Source organism: Oncorhynchus nerka, linkage group LG19, assembly GCF_034236695.1.
Source record: "Oncorhynchus nerka isolate Pitt River linkage group LG19, Oner_Uvic_2.0, whole genome shotgun sequence".
NCBI classification, from domain to species: Eukaryota; Metazoa; Chordata; class Actinopteri; order Salmoniformes; family Salmonidae; genus Oncorhynchus; species Oncorhynchus nerka.
The window spans coordinates 10,070,730-10,076,636 of NC_088414.1; the positions used below are offsets into that span (position 1 = coordinate 10,070,730).

The 5,907-nt window shown below is 46.3% G+C and overlaps 1 non-coding gene across 1 annotated transcript; it reads left to right on the forward strand.

Moving 5' to 3' along the window:
- Nucleotides 1-5,684: 5,684 nt before the first annotated feature.
- trnag-ccc (transfer RNA glycine (anticodon CCC)) lies at nt 5,685-5,755 on the forward strand. The gene has a single exon. It is a non-coding gene; the product is annotated as a tRNA-Gly (tRNA).
- Nucleotides 5,756-5,907: the final 152 nt, after the last annotated feature.

A 5,907-nucleotide genomic window follows, 5' to 3' on the forward strand; every position in this document is an offset into this window, starting at 1 on the left:
ATGAGGTAGGTAGATAGATGGGCTGTTTACAGATGGGCTATGTACAGGTGCAGTGATCTGTGAGCTGCTCTGACAGCTGGTGCTTAAAGCTAGTGAGGGAGATGTGAGTCTCCAGCTTCAGAGAATTTTGCAATTCGTTCCAGTCATGGGCAGCAGAGAACTAGAAGGAAAGACGACCAAAGGAGGAATTGGCTTTGGGGGTGACCAGTGAGATATATCTGCTGGAGCGCGTGCTACGAGTGGGTGCTGCTATGGTGACCAGTGAACTGAGATAAGGCGGGGCTTTACCTAGCAGAGACTTGTAGATAACCTGTAGCCAGTGGATTTGGCAACGAGTATGAAGCGAGGGCCAACCAACGAGAGCGTACAGGTCGCAATGGTGGGTAGTGTATGGGGCTTTGGTGACAAAACGGATGGCACTGTGATAGACTGCATCCAGTTTGTTGAGTAGAGTGTCGGAGGCTATTCTATAGATGACATCACCGAAGTCGAGGATCGGTAGGATGGTCAGTTTTACGAGGGTATGTTTGGCAGCATGAGTGAAGGATGCTTTGTTGCGATATTATAGATTTAATTTTGGATTGGAGATGCTTAATGTGAGTCTGGAATGAGAGTTTACAGTCTAACCAAACACCCAGGTATTTGTAGTTGTCCACATATTCTAAGTCAGAGCCGTCTGGACGGGCGGGCAGGTGCGGGCAGTGATCGATTGAATAGCATGCATTTAGTTTTATTTGCGTTTAAGAGCAGTTGGAGGCCACGGAAGGAGAGTTGTATGGCATTGAAGCTCGTCTGGAGGTTAGTTAACACAGTGTCCAAGGAGGGGCCAGAAGTATACAGAATGGTGTCGTCTGCGTAGAGGTGGATCAGAGAATCACCAGCAGCAAGAGCAACATCATTGATGTATACAGAAAAGAGAGTCGGTCCGAGAATTGAACCCTGTAGCACACCCATAGAGACTGTCAGAGGACCGGACAACAGTCCCTCCGATTTGACACACTGAACTCTATCAGAGAAGTAGTTGGTAAACCAGGCGAGGCAATCATTTGAGAAACCAAGGCTGTCGAGTCTGCCAATAAGAATGTTGTGATTGACAGAGTCAAAAGCCTTGGCCAGGTCGATGAATACGGCTGCACGGTAATGTCTCTTATCGATGGCGGTTATGATGTCGTTTAGAATCTTGAGCGTTGCTGAGGTGCACCCATGACCAGCTCTGAAACCAGACTGCATAGCGGAGAAGGTATGGTGGGATTCGAAATGGTCAGTAATCTGTTTGTTAACTTGGCTTTCGAAAGACCTTAGAAAGACAGGGTAGGATAGATATAGGTCTGTAGCAGTTTGGGTCTAGAATGTCACCCCCTTTGAAGAGGGGGATGACCGCGGCAGCTTTTCAATCTTTGGGAATCTCAGACGATACGAAAGAGAGGTTGAACAGGCTAGTAATAGGGGTTGCAACAATTTCTGCAGATGTTTTTCGAAAGAGAGGGTCCAGATTGTCTAGCCCGGCTGATTTGTAAGGGTCCATATTTTGCAGCTCTTTCAGAACATCAGTTATCTGGTGACGAAGATTTCCAATTTTGGAATGGCAGTGTCAGCCAATCAGCTCCTTTGTTGTTCAACCATTCCATAATGACTGCCGTGGCTACTGTTGTGACAGTTCACTTAAAAACGAGCAGTCAGTCAATCTTCTTGTGTAACAGTTGGGATAATTGGACAATTCTGAGTACGTCACATTTCTCCTCTTTGGATTGAGATATGTTTCCTGAGCCATACCTCGTGCTGGCTCCCCCGGTGTCTTAATCTACACAGGGAGCCTGTCCGACCCTAGTGCAGCTGTCAGCCGTGCTGGCTACATGTTGGTGAGTTCAGTGGGAGGCTGGGAGTTTGTGTTTTCTTGACCCACGCTTGTTATCATAGTTGAATATTTAGGATTAGCTAGCCACCGGAGGATATTCATTCTCACCACAAACTATTCTCACACTCAAGAGTTTTCAAACTGTACCCTCTGTCTTTGCTATTCTGCTGCTTCTAACAAGATGAGATTTGAGCAGATGTTATTGCGGGTGTAGTGAAATGCTTGTGTTCCTAGCTCAAACAGTGCAGTAGTATCTAACAATTTACAAGAACGGAATTAAGAAATATAGAAATATTAGGACGAGCAATGTCAGAGTGGCATTGAATAGAATACAGTATATACATATGAAATGAGTAAAACAGTATGTAAACACTATGTGACCAGCGTTCCATTATTAAAGTGACCAGTGATTCCATGTCTATGTACATAGGGCAGCAGCCTCTAATGTGCAGGGGTGAGTAACCGGGTGGTAGCCGGCTAGTGACAGTGACTAAGTTCAGGGAAGGGTACTGGATGGAGGCCAGCTAGTGTTGGCTATTTAACAGTCTGGCTGCGGTGGCTGCAGTGTGCAGACACAGCAGAATGCTGATCCTGTACCCAGGACCAGGTGCTCCGAACCTGGAGGAGCTAGTCCAGAACCAAGTCCTGAAACGGGAAGAACAGAACCAGGGAGACCAGGACGTGACGACAGTGGGACACAACATCATCATCATCATCATCCTCGACAGCACCTGGAGCCAGGCCAAAGACATTTTCCTGAGAAACACCATTCTCAACCAGCCCAAAGAGGTGGAATCGCAACAGTCCAATAGGGCACAATGTATTTAGTACAAAGTAACCAGGGTAAGTAAGTTTAATGGACGCAGGGTACTTTACACTGGGGAAGTATTGATTAAGTACAATGAAAACAATTTAATAGTCCCAAAAGTGCAAACTACAAGCTAAATCAAGCGCTTTCAAGTATATAAACTCAGTAAAAAAAGAAACGTCCTCTCACTGTCAACTGCATTTATTTTCAGCAAGGAAGTAAATATTTGTATGAACATAAACAAAAAACAACAACTGAGACATGAACTGAACAAGTTCCACAGACATATGACTAACAGCTATGGAATAATGTGTCCCTGAACAAAGGGGGGTCAAAATCAAAAGTAAAAGTCAGTATCTGTAGTGGCCACCAGCTGCATTAAGTACTGTAGTGCATCTCCTCCTCATGGACTGCACCAGATTTGCCAGTTCTTGCTGTGAGATGTTACCCCACTCTTCCACCAAGGCACCTGCAAGTTTCTGGGGACATTTCTGGGGGGAATGGCCCTAGCCCTCACCCTCACCCTCTGATCCAACAGGTCCCAGGTGTGCTCAATAGGATTGAGATCTGGACTCTTCGCTGGCCATGGCAGAACACTGACATTCCTGTCTTGTAGGAAATCAAGCACAGAACGAGCAGTATGGCTTGTGGCATTGTCATGCTGGAGGGTCATGTCAGGATGAGCCTGCAGGAAGGGTACCACATGAGGGAGGAGGATGTCTTCCCTGTAACGCACAGCGTTGAGATTGCCTGCAATGACAACAAGCTCAGTCCGGTGACGCAGTGACACATCACCCCAGACCATGACGGACCCTCCACCTCCAAATCGATCCCGCTCCAGAGTACAGGCCTCGGTGTAACGCTCATTCTTTCGATGATAAACGCGAATCTGACCATCACCCTTGGTGAGACAAAACCATGACTCATCAGCGAAGGGCACTTTTTGTCAGTCCTGTCTGGTCCAGCGACGGTGGGTGGGTGCCCATCAGGCCTACAAGCCCTCAGGTCCAGCCTCTCTTAGCCTATTGTGGACAGTCTAAGCAAAGGATGGAGGGATTGTGCGTTCCTGGTGTAACTTGTGCAGTTGTTGTTACCATCCTGTACCTGTCCCGCAGGTGTGATGTTCGGATGTACCGATCCTGTGCAGGTGTTGTTACACATGGTCTGCCACTGTGAGGATGATCAGCTGTCCGTCCTGTCTCCCTGTACCGCTGTCTTAGGTGTCTCGCAGTATGGACATTGCAATTTATTGCCCTGGCCACATCTGCAGTACTCATGCCTCCTTGCAGCATGCCTAAGGCACGTTCATGCAGATGAGCAGGGACCCTGGGCATCTTTCTTTTGGTGTCAGTAGAAAGGCCTCTTTAGTGCATTGAAGGAGACAGGTTAATAAGGATCTTTAAGCCTTGAGGCAATTGAGACATATATTGTGTATGTCTGCCGTTCACAGGGTGAATGGGCAAGACAACAAATTGAAGTGCGTTTGATCTGGGTATGGTAGTAGGTGCCAGACTCGCTGGTTAATGTCAAGAACTGCAACGCTGCTGGGGTTTTCACACTCAATAATTCCCTGTGTGTATCAAGAATGATCCACCACTCAAAGGACATCCAGTGCATTGGAGTCAACATGGGCCAGCATCCCCGTGGCACGTAGAGTCCATACCCCGACGAATTGAGGCTGTTCTGAGGGCAGCCTTAACCTTCTTGCGCATAAGGCCGCCACAGACCCACGCCATGATGCCGGGGGGGGGGGGGGGGGGGCCTTTACAAACAACCTTCCTGAACAGGGCTAGGTCCAGGGAGTGTTTCCCTGTGCTCCTGTCACTATATGTGACTTATCATTTCCTCTTCCTGTCTCCTCCGGGTTCCGTTGAAGCCTCTGCAGGCTCTGTACTCCTTCCAGCTGCAGCAAGGGGCCCCAGGTCCACCACAGCTGCCCTAGATGAGGGACTAGTAGGTTGTGTCTGAAAGGAATGGACACCCTGGCCTATCCCTCATGTAAGTTCACTACTTTCAGTTAATTTCTTCCACTTTCCCCAGATGTTTGTGCAGTACACTGCCCATTCAGGCTCCCTCAAGGATTTAAAGCTGCAATATGTAACTTTTTGTGCGATCTTACCAAATTCACATAGAAATGTGAGTTATAGATCTGTCATTTTCATTTAAAGCACGTCCCAGAAGCAGTATATCTGTTCTATGTGTGTTATGTCTATGCTTCCCATTCTTAAGTTTTACTTTCGGTTTTGAACACCAGCTTCAAACAGCTGAAAATACAATATTTGTGGTTATGGAAAATATATTTCATAGAGGTTTAAATGGTACAATGATTCTATACACTATATGTGCTTGTTTTTTCACATAAACTGAAATTAGGCAAACTATTAGAATTTTAACAACCAGGAAATAGAGAGGTGATTTCTGCATAGTTCACCTTTAAAATAATTGGATCAGAGTGCATGGTGTGGCTACCATTGAAGATATAACTGTTTTATATCTATGCTGGCTACCTCCATATTTCCAATCCAATGTGTGGTTATTTTAAATTTACATTTACATTTAAGTCATTTAGCAGACGCTCTTATCCAGAGCGACTTACAAATTGGTGCATTCACCTTATGACATCCAGTGGAACAGTAGTGCATCTAAATCTTTTAAGGGGGGGGTGAGAGGGATTACTTTATCCTATCCTAGGTATTCCTTAAAGAGGTGGGGTTTCAGGTGTCTCCGGAAGGTGGTGATTGACTCCGCTGTCCTGGCGTCGTGAGGGAGTTTGTTCCACCATTGGGGGGCCAGAGCAGATGATATCCTATTTGTTTTTATACATATGTTGAAATAAATTATGAATAAGAAAAGTGACTGATGTCCTATTTGATTATGTAAAACATTGTGATGGAATGCTGCATGTGAACTAAAGGACATCTGAACAGTATTTCACACATTCCCGCGACTGGCACAGTTAGCGCACCTGAGAGCTCGCGGGAAAGACTGATGTTTTAACAGAAAAAGGTAGGACATTGCATCGCGCCGCTGGTGTAGTGGTATCATGCAAGATTCCCATTCTTGCGATCCGGGTTCGATTCCCGGGCGGCGCAGGTATTTTGGTACATTTTATCCCAATTTTCTCCTACATTTTGGATGCACATCGAACCGAATGTAAACCATGCCATCTGTAGCACAAATATGAGTTTGGTCATTCTGCCAGTGCTTTCAACGAAGCCACAGTGCGCATGCGAAGCCGTATATC